Source organism: Cryptomeria japonica, unplaced genomic scaffold, assembly GCF_030272615.1.
Source record: "Cryptomeria japonica unplaced genomic scaffold, Sugi_1.0 HiC_scaffold_237, whole genome shotgun sequence".
Lineage (NCBI taxonomy): Eukaryota > Viridiplantae > Streptophyta > Pinopsida > Cupressales > Cupressaceae > Cryptomeria > Cryptomeria japonica.
In genome coordinates, this window is record NW_026729059.1 from 181,855 (window position 1) to 195,000 (window position 13,146).

Genomic DNA, 13,146 nt, shown 5'->3' on the forward strand with positions numbered 1-13,146 from the left:
CGTGGGTTAAAGGGTGTGTCACAACGTGGGTGCCAGGATGGGTGCGCACCCACACTGGCCAAGACGGGTGCGGGTGCAAGGTTGGGTTCCAAGCCCGGTCACAGGCTGGGTGCTAGGATGGGTGGGTGCCAAGGTGGGCACCAGGGTGGGTGCACCCACCCTGGCCAAGGTGGGTCACGGGGTGGGTCCTAGGGTGGGTAACGGGGTGGGTACTAAGGTGCGTGCCAAGGTGGGTCATAGGGTGGGTGCCAAGGTGGGCACCAGGGTGGGTGTGCACCAACCCTAGCCAGGGTAGGTCACGGGGTGGTTGTCGGGGTGGGCGTCAAGGAGCCAAGGTGGGTGGCAAGTAGCCAAGTTGCGTGCCAAGGTGGGTGTCGGGGTGGGTGCCAAGGATCCAAGGTGGGTGCCAAGGAACCAAGGTGGGTGTCTGGGTGGGTGCCGAGGTGGGAGCCAGGGTGGGTCCCAAGGTGAGTGCAAAGGTGGGTGCCAGGGTCAAGGTGAGTGCCAATGTGGGTTCCAAGGTGCCAGGGTCAGGGTGAGTGCCAATGTGGGTTCAAAGGTGCTAAGTTGGGTGCGAGGTTGGGTGCGAGGGTGGGTGGGTGCCAAGGTGTGCTAGGTGGAAGCCCGGGTGGGTCGGCATCCCATGGGTGTCGAGTTGGGTGCCTGATGGGTGCTTCTTGTCAAGTTTTAGTCGTCGGGACTCATTTCGAGCCTTAGAGGTCGTTTCTTGTCCGGTTGCCCTATCTTCGACCTGGGAACCCAATTTTGGTCCTCGGGTCCCATTTTTTTTTGTCTCGCATCCCACTTTTGGCCTGTGGCCTTTTCGGGGTCGATTCTCGTTTTGGGCATCAGAGCATGTTTCTTCTCCTAAAACCCAATATTTGTTTATTAAGTCTCGGAACACATTTTTGTTCTCGTGGACCCATCATGGGTCTTGGAACGCATTTGTGGTCCTTGGGTCCCATTTTGCATCCCGAAACTTGTGTTTTGGTGCTTGATCCCTATTTTGGGTGCCCACCTTGCACCAAGTGCGCACCCGGGGCAAACCGAGCGCCTTGGTGCACCGGGGCAAGATCGAGCGTGCACCCGAGGCGCCCCGAACATGCACCAAGGTGCACTCGGCCCACATGTGAGCGCAGGTCGTTGCGCCCGAGGTGGTGTGTGGGCACCGCGTTGCAGACGGGACACTGCACGCACACGACGCCCCCTCCAGGTGCACGCACGTAGGCCGGGCCGGGTGCACACCCGACGCCCTAGCAAGGTGCGCGCACCCGGGCAGGGCTCACACTTGGCGAACGGGGCGCACTTCGCGAGGGAGGGTGTGCACCTCGACGGGGGTGGGTGGCCGGGGTGGATTCGCACGTGGGTCGCGGTTTGCTAAGTACACACTGCGACAAGCTCATAACGGGTGCGATCATACCAGCATTAGTGCACCGGATCCCATCAGAACTCCGCAGTTAAGCGCGCTTGGGCCGGAGTAGTACTGGGATGGGTGACCTCCCGGGAAGTCCCGGTGTTGCACCCTTTTTTAGTTTTTCGCCGGGCGTCGCAATGCTATTTGAATAAACCTTTTGCCCGTTTGCGTTCTCGTCGGGGCCGGGCCGGGCCGGGGTGCGCTGCCCGCACTACCGCGCGCGCGGGGGCGACACCGAGCGCGCACCCGAGGCACCCCGAGCACACAGGCCACGGTGCAACCCGGGCGTTGTGCGCGCACCCCGGTGCGCCCGAGGTGCTGCGCGCGCACCCAGGTGAAATCGGTGTGCACCTCGGCCAGTGCGCGCTCGGTCGAGTCGCGCACGTTGGCCAAGGTGCACGGTGATGTTTCTTACTCTAAGGTTCCGCACCAGACGCCCGGGACAGGTGAGCGAAGCTGGGCGGGGCCGGGTGCGCGGCCGGGGCAGGTGCACGCAGCTGGAGAGAGCTTTGGAGCACACTTCGGAGCGCACCAATGATGCGCTCCATTCAAAAGTTTCCTGAAAAGGCAAAAAAAGTTGAGATTATAGAATTTCCCACTTGAGAGATTGTAAAAAAAAAAAATTTAAAATGAAGGAAACGCGGGTGCCAAGGTGTGCGCAGCCCAGCCAAGGTGTGCGCACCAAGGCGCCCACCCTGGCGAAGGTGCACGCAAGGTGCGCACCCGAGGCAAACCGGACAATTAACCCAACTTTCGACTTCGCGCGCACCTTGGAGCGCACTTCGGAGCGCTCCTTGGTGCGCACCAATCTTGGGCACCTCGGAGTGCACCATGGCGCCCACCAAGGTGCGCACCCGGGGCAAACCGAGCTCCGACTTCGTGCGCACCTTGGAGCGCACGAAAGGTGCGCACCATGGCGCCCACCAAGGTGCGCAGCCCAGCCAAGGCGTGCGCATCAAGGTGCGCACCCTGGCGAAGGTGCGCACCCGGGGCAAACCGAGCTCCGACTTCGTGCGCACCTTGGAGCGCACAAAAGGTGCGCAACCCAGCCAAGGTGTGCGCACCCCGGTCAAACCGAGCTCCGAATCGTGCGCACCAGAGGTGCACGCCATCGTGCGCACCTTGGAGCACACTTCGGAGCCCTCCTTGGTGCGCGCCGATGTTGCGCACCTCGGAGCGCACCCGGGGAAAACAATGCAATTAACCCGACTTTCGACTTCGTGGGCACCTCGGAGCGCTCTCGGGTTCGCACCTCGGAGCACACCGAGGTGCGCACCTTTGATGCGCTGCCTTCACCAATTTCCAGAAAAGGCAAGAAAACATTGAGAAGGTGTGCGCACCGAGGTGCCCACCCTGGCGAAGGTGCACGCGAGGTGCGCACCCGGGGCAAACCGGGCTCCGACTTCGTGCACGCCGCACCTTGGAGCACACTTCGGAGCGCTCCTTGGTGCGCACCAGGGCGCGCAACCCAGCCGAGGTGCCCACCCCGGCGAAGGTGCACGCGAGGTGCGCACCCGGGGCAAACCGGGCTCCGACTTCGTGCACGCCATGGTGCCCACCGCGGCGAAGGTGCACGCGAGGTGCGCACCCGGGGCAAACCGGGCTCCGACTTCGTGCACGCCGCACCTTGGAGCACACTTCGGAGCGCTCCTTGGTGCGCACCATGGTGCCCACCAGGGCGCGCAACCCCGCCGAAGGTGCACGCGAGGTGCGCACCCGGGGCAAACCGGGCTCCGACTTCGTGCACGCCGCACCTTGGAGCACACTTCGGAGCGCTCCTTGGTGCGCACCATGGTGCCCACCAGGGCGCGCAACCCCGCCGAAGGTGCACGCGAGGTGCGCACCCGGGGCAAACCGGGCTCCGACTTCGTGCACGCCATGGTGCGCACCGCGGCGAAGGTGCGCACCCGGGGCAAACCGGGCTCCGACTTCGTGCACGCCGCACCTTGGAGCACACTTCGGAGCGCTCCTTGGTGCGCACCAGGGCGCGCAACCCAGCCGAGGTGCCCACCCCGGCGAAGGTGCACGCGAGGTGCGTACCCGGGGCAAACCGGGCTCCGACTTCGTGCACGCCGCACCTTGGAGCACACTTCGGAGCGCTCCTTGGTGCGCACCATGGTGCCCACCAGGCCGCGCAACCCAGCCAAGGTGTGCGCACCAAGGTGCACGCGAGGTGCGCACCCGGGGCAAACCGGGGTCCGACTTCGTGCACGCCGCACCTTGGAGCACACATCGGGGCGCTCCCGGGTTCGCACCGGCGTTGCGCACCGTGGTGGGCACCTCGGAGCACACCAAGGTGGGCAGCGAGGTGCGCACCTTTGATGCGATGCCTTCACTAATTTCCATAAAAGGCAAAAAAAAAACGAGATTTTAAAATTTCCGTTTTGAAAGATAGTGAGAAAAAGGGAATGCTGGTGCCATCTTGAGCCCGCCCTGGTGCGCAGCCCAGCCAAGGTGTGCGCACCAAGGTGCCCACCCTGGCGAAGGTGCGCGCCCGGGCAATTAATCCAACTTCCAACTTCGCGCGCGCCAGGGTGGGAGCGCACCCAACAACCGGGCCTGGGAAGAGCCAATGCGAGAAACCCCACCAAACGCTCTGACAAAAAAAGAGGGGGCGCTCCAGTAACCCCGCTTCGGAGCGCACCCTGGGCAAACCCAGCCAAGGTGCCCACCCCGGCCAAGGTGCAGGCGAGGTGCGCACCCGGGGCAAACCGGGCTCCGACAACGTGCACGCCGCACCTTGGAGCACACTTCGTAGCGCTCCCGGGTGCGCACCTCAGAGCACACCAAGGTGGGCAGCGAGGTGCGCACCTTTGATGCGCTGCCTTCACTAATTTCCAGAAAAGGCAAAAAAAAAAGGAGATTTTAAAATTTCCGTTTTGAAAGATAGTGAAAAAAACGGAACGCGCGTGCCATCTTGAGCCCGCCCTGGTGCGCAGCCCAGGTAAGGTGCCCACCCTGGCAAAGGTGCGCACCCGGGCAATTAACCCTACTTCCGACTTCGTGCGCGCCAGGGTGGCAACCGGGCCTCGGAAGAGCCAATGCGAGAAACCCCACCAAACGCTCCGACAAAAAAAGAGGCGGCGCTCCAATAACCCCGCTTCGGAGCGCAGCCGGGGCAAACCCAGCCAAGGTGCCCACCCCGACGAAGGTGCACGCGAGGTGCGCACCCGGGGCAAACCGGGCTCCGACAACGTGCACGCAGCACCTTGGAGCACACTTCGAAGCACTCCCGGGTGCCCACCGGCGTTGCGCACCGTGGTGGGCAGCGAGGTGCGCACCTTTGATGCGCTGCCTTCACTAATTTCCAGAAAAAGGCAAAAAAAAATGAGATTTTAAAATTTCCGTTTTGAAAGATAGTGAAAAAAAAGGAACGCGGGTGCCATCTTGAGCCCGCCCTGGTGCGCAGCCCAGGCAAGGCATGCGCACCAAGGTGCCCACCCGAGGTGCACACCCGGGGCAAACCGGGCTCCGACTTCGTGCAGGCCGCACCTTGGAGCACACTTCGGAGCGCTCCTTGGTGCGCACCATGGTGCCCACCAGGGCGCGCAACCCAGCCAAGGTCTGCACACCAAGGTGCCCACCCCGGCGAAGGTGCACGCGAGGTGCGCACCCGGGGCAAACCGGGCTCCGACTTCGTGCACGCCATGGTGCCCACCGCGGCGAAGGTGCACGCGAGGTGCGCACCCGGGGCAAACCGGGCTCCGACTTCGTGCACGCCGCACCTTGGAGCACACTTCGGAGCGCTCCTTGGTGCGCACCATGGTGCCCACCAGGGCGCGCAACCCAGCCAAGGTGTGCGCACCAAGGTGCACGCGAGGTGCGCACCCGGGGCAAACCGGGGTCCGACTTCGTGCACGCCGCACCTTGGAGCACACATCGGAGCGCTCCCAGGTTCGCACCAGCGTTGCGCACCTTTGATGCGCTGCATTCACTAATTTCCAGAAAAGGCAAAAAAAAACGAGATTTTAAAATTTCCGTTCTGAAAGATAGTGAAAAAAACGGAACGCGGGTGCCATCTTGAGCCCTTCCTGGTGCGCAGCCCAGGCAAGTTGTGCGCACCAAGGTGCCCACCCTGGCGGAGGTGCGCGCCCGGGGCAATCCGGGCTCCGACTTCGTGCACTGCATGGTGCCCACCAAGGCGCGCAACCCAGCCAAGGTGCCCACCGCAGCGAAGGTGCACGCGAGGTGCGCACCCGAGGTGCACACCCGGGGCAAACCGGGCTCCGACTTCGTGCACGCCGCACCTTGGAGCACACTTCAGAGCGCTCCTTGGTGCGCACCAGGGCGCGCAACCCAGCCGAGGTGCCCACCCCGGCGAAGGTGCACGCGAGGTGCGCACCCGGGGCAAACCGGGCTCCGACTTCGTGCACGCCATGGTGCCCACCGCGGCGAAGGTGCGCACCCGGGGCAAACCGGGCTCCGACTTCGTGCACGCCGCACCTTGGAGCACACTTCGGAGCGCTCCTTGGTGCGCACCATGGTGCCCACCAGGCCGCGCAACCCAGCCAAGGTGTGCGCACCAAGGTGCACGCGAGGTGCGCACCCGGGGCAAACCGGGGTCCGACTTCGTGCACGCCGCACCTTGGAGCACACATCGGGGCGCTCCCGGGTTCGCACCGGCGTTGCGCACCGTGGTGGGCACCTCGGAGCACACCAAGGTGGGCAGCGAGGTGCGCACCTTTGATGCGATGCCTTCACTAATTTCCATAAAAGGCAAAAAAAAAACGAGATTTTAAAATTTCCGTTTTGAAAGATAGTGAGAAAAAGGGAATGCTGGTGCCATCTTGAGCCCGCCCTGGTGCGCAGCCCAGCCAAGGTTTGCGCACCAAGGTGCCCACCCTGGCGAAGGTGCGCGCCCGGGCAATTAACCCAACTTCCAACTTCACGCGCGCCAGGGTGGGAGCGCACCCAACAACCGGGCCTGGGAAGAGCCAATGCGAGAAACCCCACCAAACTCTCTGACAAAAAAAGAGGGGGCGCTCCAGTAACCCCGCTTCGGAGCGCACCCTGGGCAAACCCAGCCAAGGTGCCCACCCCGGCCAAGGTGCAGGCGAGGTGCGCACCCGGGGCAAACCGGGCTCCGACAACGTGCACGCCGCACCTTGGAGCACACTTCGTAGCGCTCCCGGGTGCGCACCTCAGAGCACACCAAGGTGGGCAGCGAGGTGCGCACCTTTGATGCGCTGCCTTCACTAATTTCCAGAAAAGGCAAAAAAAAAAGGAGATTTTAAAATTTCCGTTTTGAAAGATAGTGAAAAAAACGGAACGCGCGTGCCATCTTGAGCCCGCCCTGGTGCGCAGCCCAGGTAAGGTGCCACCCTGGCAAAGGTGCGCACCCGGGCAATTAACCCTACTTCCGACTTCGTGCGCGCCAGGGTGGCAACCGGGCCTCGGAAGAGCCAATGCGAGAAACCCCACCAAACGCTCCGACAAAAAAAGAGGCGGCGCTCCAATAACCCCGCTTCGGAGCGCAGCCGGGGCAAACCAAGCCAAGGTGCCCACCCCGACGAAGGTGCACGCGAGGTGCGCACCCGGGGCAAACCGGGCTCCGACAACGTGCACGCAGCACCTTGGAGCACACTTCGAAGCACTCCCGGGTGCCCACCGGCGTTGCGCACCGTGGTGGGCAGCGAGGTGCGCACCTTTGATGCGCTGCCTTCACTAATTTCCAGAAAAAGGCAAAAAAAAATGAGATTTTAAAATTTCCGTTTTGAAAGATAGTGAAAAAAAAGGAACGCGGGTGCCATCTTGAGCCCGCCCTGGTGCGCAGCCCAGGCAAGGCATGCGCACCAAGGTGCCCACCCGAGGTGCACACCCGGGGCAAACCGGGCTCCGACTTCGTGCAGGCCGCACCTTGGAGCACACTTCGGAGCGCTCCTTGGTGCGCACCATGGTGCCCACCAGGGCGCACCCGAGGCAAACCGGGCTCCGACTTCGTGCACGCCGCACCTTGGAGCACACATCGGAGCGCTCCCAGGTTCGCACCAGCGTTGCGCACCTTTGATGCGCTGCCTTCACTAATTTCCAGAAAAGGCAAAAAAAAACGATATTTTAAAATTTCCGTTCTGAAAGATAGTGAAAAAAACGGAACGCGGGTGCCATCTTGAGCCCTTCCTGATGCGCAGCCCAGGCAAGTTGTGCGCACCAAGGTGCCCACCCTGGCGGAGGTGCGCGCCCGGGGCAAACCGGGCTCCGACTTCGTGCACTGCATGGTGCCCACCAAGGCGCGCAACCCAGCCAAGGTGCCCACCGCAGCGAAGGTGCACGCGAGGTGCGCACCCGAGGTGCACACCCGGGGCAAACCGGGCTCCGACTTCGTGCACGCCGCACCTTGGAGCACACTTCAGAGCGCTCCTTGGTACGCACCAGGGCGCGCAACCCAGCCAAGGTGCTCACCCCGGCGAAGGTGCACGCGAGGTGCGCACCCGGGGCAAACCGGGCTCGGACTTCGTGCACGCCGCACCTTGGAGCACACATCGGAGCGCTCCCGGGTTCGCACCAGCATTGCGCACCTTTGATGCGCTGCCTTCACTAATTTCCAGAAAAGGCAAAAAAAAGAAAAAAATGAGATTTTAAAATTTCCGTTTTGAAAGATAGTGAAAAAAACGGAACGCGGGTGCCATCTTGAGCCCGCCCTGGTGTGCAGCCCAGGCAAGTTGTGCGCACCAAGGCACCCACCCTGGCCAAGGTGGGTCACGGGGTGGGTCCTAGGGTGGGTAACGGGGTGGGTACTAAGGTGCGTGCCAAGGTGGGTCATAGGGTGGGTGCCAAGGTGGGCACCAGGGTGGGTGTGCACCAACCCTAGCCAGGGTAGGTCACGGGGTGGTTGTCGGGGTGGGCGTCAAGGAGCCAAGGTGGGTGGCAAGTAGCCAAGTTGCGTGCCAAGGTGGGTGTCGGGGTGGGTGCCAAGGATCCAAGGTGGGTGCCAAGGAACCAAGGTGGGTGTCTGGGTGGGTGCCGAGGTGGGAGCCAGGGTGGGTCCCAAGGTGAGTGCAAAGGTGGGTGCCAGGGTCAAGGTGAGTGCCAATGTGGGTTCCAAGGTGCCAGGGTCAGGGTGAGTGCCAATGTGGGTTCAAAGGTGCTAAGTTGGGTGCGAGGTTGGGTGCGAGGGTGGGTGGGTGCCAAGGTGTGCTAGGTGGAAGCCCGGGTGGGTCGGCATCCCATGGGTGTCGAGTTGGGTGCCTGATGGGTGCTTCTTGTCAAGTTTTAGTCGTCGGGACTCATTTCGAGCCTTAGAGGTCGTTTCTTGTCCGGTTGCCCTGTCTTCGACCTGGGAACCCAATTTTGGTCCTCGGGTCCCATTTTTTTTTGTCTCGCATCCCACTTTTGGCCTGTGGCCTTTTCGGGGTCGATTCTCGTTTTGGGCATCAGAGCATGTTTCTTCTCCTAAAACCCAATATTTGTTTATTAAGTCTCGGAACACATTTTTGTTCTCGTGGACCCATCATGGGTCTTGGAACGCATTTGTGGTCCTTGGGTCCCATTTTGCATCCCGAAACTTGTGTTTTGGTGCTTGATCCCTATTTTGGGTGCCCACCTTGCACCAAGTGCGCACCCGGGGCAAACCGAGCGCCTTGGTGCACCGGGGCAAGATCGAGCGTGCACCCGAGGCGCCCCGAACATGCACCAAGGTGCACTCGGCCCACATGTGAGCGCAGGTCGTTGCGCCCGAGGTGGTGTGTGGGCACCGCGTTGCAGACGGGACACTGCACGCACACGACGCCCCCTACAGGTGCACGCACGTAGGCCGGGCCGGGTGCACACCCGACGCCCTAGCAAGGTGCGCGCACCCGGGCAGGGCTCACACTTGGCGAACGGGGCGCACTTCGCGAGGGAGGGTGTGCACCTCGACGGGGGTGGGTGGCCGGGGTGGATTCGCACGTGGGTCGCGGTTTGCTAAGTACACACTGCGACAAGCTCATAACGGGTGCGATCATACCAGCGTTAGTGCACCGGATCCCATCAGAACTCCGCAGTTAAGCGCGCTTGGGCCGGAGTAGTACTGGGATGGGTGACCTCCCGGGAAGTCCCGGTGTTGCACCCTTTTTTAGTTTTTCGCCGGGCATCGCAATGCTATTTGAATAAACCTTTTGCCCGTTTGCGTTCTCGTCGGGGCCGGGCCGGGCCGGGGTGCGCTGCCCGCACTACCGCGCGCGCGGGGGCGACACCGAGCGCGCACCCGAGGCGCCCCGAGCACACAGGCCACGGTGCAACCCGGGCGTTGTGCGCGCACCCCGGTGCGCCCGAGGTGCTGCGCGCGCACCCAGGTGAAATCGGTGTGCACCTCGGCCAGTGCGCGCTCGGTCGAGTCGCGCACGTTGGCCAAGGTGCACGGTGATGTTTCTTACTCTAAGGTTCCGCACCAGACGCCCGGGACAGGTGAGCGAAGCTGGGCGGGGCCGGGTGCGCGGCCGGGGCAGGTGCACGCAGCTGGAGAGAGCTTTGGAGCACACTTCGGAGCGCACCAATGATGCGCTCCATTCAAAAGTTTCCTGAAAAGGCAAAAAAAGTTGAGATTATAGAATTTCCCACTTGAGAGATTGTAAAAAAAAAAAATTTAAAATGAAGGAAACGCGGGTGCCAAGGTGTGCGCAGCCCAGCCAAGGTGTGCGCACCAAGGCGCCCACCCTGGCGAAGGTGCACGCAAGGTGCGCACCCGAGGCAAACCGGACAATTAACCCAACTTTCGACTTCGCGCGCACCTTGGAGCGCACTTCGGAGCGCTCCTTGGTGCGCACCAATCTTGGGCACCTCGGAGTGCACCATGGCGCCCACCAAGGTGCGCACCCGGGGCAAACCGAGCTCCGACTTCGTGCGCACCTTGGAGCGCACGAAAGGTGCGCACCATGGCGCCCACCAAGGTGCGCAGCCCAGCCAAGGCGTGCGCATCAAGGTGCGCACCCTGGCGAAGGTGCGCACCCGGGGCAAACCGAGCTCCGACTTCGTGCGCACCTTGGAGCGCACAAAAGGTGCGCAACCCAGCCAAGGTGTGCGCACCCCGGTCAAACCGAGCTCCGAATCGTGCGCACCAGAGGTGCACGCCATCGTGCGCACCTTGGAGCACACTTCGGAGCCCTCCTTGGTGCGCGCCGATGTTGCGCACCTCGGAGCGCACCCGGGGAAAACAATGCAATTAACCCGACTTTCGACTTCGTGGGCACCTCGGAGCGCTCTCGGGTTCGCACCTCGGAGCACACCGAGGTGCGCACCTTTGATGCGCTGCCTTCACCAATTTCCAGAAAAGGCAAGAAAACATTGAGAAGGTGTGCGCACCGAGGTGCCCACCCTGGCGAAGGTGCACGCGAGGTGCGCACCCGAGGCAAACCGGGCTCCGACTTCGTGCACGCCGCACCTTGGAGCACACTTCGGAGCGCTCCTTGGTGCGCACCAGGGCGCGCAACCCAGCCGAGGTGCCCACCCCGGCGAAGGTGCACGCGAGGTGCGCACCCGGGGCAAACCGGGCTCCGACTTCGTGCACGCCATGGTGCCCATCGCGGCGAAGGTGCACGCGAGGTGCGCACCCGGGGCAAACCGGGCTCCGACTTCGTGCACGCCGCACCTTGGAGCACACTTCGGAGCGCTCCTTGGTGCGCACCATGGTGCCCACCAGGGCGCGCAACCCCGCCGAAGGTGCACGCGAGGTGCGCACCCGGGGCAAACCGGGCTCCGACTTCGTGCACGCCGCACCTTGGAGCACACTTCGGAGCGCTCCTTGGTGCGCACCATGGTGCCCACCAGGGCGCGCAACCCCGCCGAAGGTGCACGCGAGGTGCGCACCCGGGGCAAACCGGGCTCCGACTTCGTGCACGCCATGGTGCGCACCGCGGCGAAGGTGCGCACCCGGGGCAAACCGGGCTCCGACTTCGTGCACGCCGCACCTTGGAGCACACTTCGGAGCGCTCCTTGGTGCGCACCAGGGCGCGCAACCCAGCCGAGGTGCCCACCCCGGCGAAGGTGCACGCGAGGTGCGTACCCGGGGCAAACCGGGCTCCGACTTCGTGCACGCCGCACCTTGGAGCACACTTCGGAGCGCTCCTTGGTGCGCACCATGGTGCCCACCAGGCCGCGCAACCCAGCCAAGGTGTGCGCACCAAGGTGCACGCGAGGTGCGCACCCGGGGCAAACCGGGGTCCGACTTCGTGCACGCCGCACCTTGGAGCACACATCGGGGCGCTCCCGGGTTCGCACCGGCGTTGCGCACCGTGGTGGGCACCTCGGAGCACACCAAGGTGGGCAGCGAGGTGCGCACCTTTGATGCGATGCCTTCACTAATTTCCATAAAAGGCAAAAAAAAAACGAGATTTTAAAATTTCCGTTTTGAAAGATAGTGAGAAAAAGGGAATGCTGGTGCCATCTTGAGCCCGCCCTGGTGCGCAGCCCAGCCAAGGTGTGCGCACCAAGGTGCCCACCCTGGCGAAGGTGCGCGCCCGGGCAATTAATCCAACTTCCAACTTCGCGCGCGCCAGGGTGGGAGCGCACCCAACAACCGGGCCTGGGAAGAGCCAATGCGAGAAACCCCACCAAACGCTCTGACAAAAAAAGAGGGGGCGCTCCAGTAACCCCGCTTCGGAGCGCACCCTGGGCAAACCCAGCCAAGGTGCCCACCCCGGCCAAGGTGCAGGCGAGGTGCGCACCCGGGGCAAACCGGGCTCCGACAACGTGCACGCCGCACCTTGGAGCACACTTCGTAGCGCTCCCGGGTGCGCACCTCAGAGCACACCAAGGTGGGCAGCGAGGTGCGCACCTTTGATGCGCTGCCTTCACTAATTTCCAGAAAAGGCAAAAAAAAAAGGAGATTTTAAAATTTCCGTTTTGAAAGATAGTGAAAAAAACGGAACGCGCGTGCCATCTTGAGCCCGCCCTGGTGCGCAGCCCAGGTAAGGTGCCCACCCTGGCAAAGGTGCGCACCCGGGCAATTAACCCTACTTCCGACTTCGTGCGCGCCAGGGTGGCAACCGGGCCTCGGAAGAGCCAATGCGAGAAACCCCACCAAACGCTCCGACAAAAAAAGAGGCGGCGCTCCAATAACCCCGCTTCGGAGCGCAGCCGGGGCAAACCCAGCCAAGGTGCCCACCCCGACGAAGGTGCACGCGAGGTGCGCACCCGGGGCAAACCGGGCTCCGACAACGTGCACGCAGCACCTTGGAGCACACTTCGAAGCACTCCCGGGTGCCCACCGGCGTTGCGCACCGTGGTGGGCAGCGAGGTGCGCACCTTTGATGCGCTGCCTTCACTAATTTCCAGAAAAAGGCAAAAAAAAATGAGATTTTAAAATTTCCGTTTTGAAAGATAGTGAAAAAAAAGGAACGCGGGTGCCATCTTGAGCCCGCCCTGGTGCGCAGCCCAGGCAAGGCATGCGCACCAAGGTGCCCACCCGAGGTGCACACCCGGGGCAAACCGGGCTCCGACTTCGTGCAGGCCGCACCTTGGAGCACACTTCGGAGCGCTCCTTGGTGCGCACCATGGTGCCCACCAGGGCGCGCAACCCAGCCAAGGTCTGCACACCAAGGTGCCCACCCCAGCGAAGGTGCACGCGAGGTGCGCACCCGGGGCAAACCGGGCTCCGACTTCGTGCACGCCATGGTGCCCACCGCGGCGAAGGTGCACGCGAGGTGCGCACCCGGGGCAAACCGGGCTCCGACTTCGTGCACGCCGCACCTTGGAGCACACTTCGGAGCGCTCCTTGGTGCGCACCATGGTGCCCACCAGGGCGCGCAACCCAGCCAAGG

General features: G+C 63.1%; 2 non-coding genes across 2 annotated transcripts; both read left to right on the forward strand.

Annotated features, from left to right (window-relative positions):
• Window positions 1–1,406: 1,406 nt before the first annotated feature.
• Window positions 1,407–1,525, forward strand: LOC131869161 (5S ribosomal RNA). Its single transcript, XR_009367556.1, has one exon. It is a non-coding gene; the product is annotated as a 5S ribosomal RNA (ribosomal RNA).
• A 7,817-nt stretch (window positions 1,526–9,342) lies between these two features.
• On the forward strand, window positions 9,343–9,461 carry LOC131869193 (5S ribosomal RNA). The gene has a single exon (XR_009367586.1). It is a non-coding gene; the product is annotated as a 5S ribosomal RNA (ribosomal RNA).
• Window positions 9,462–13,146: the final 3,685 nt, after the last annotated feature.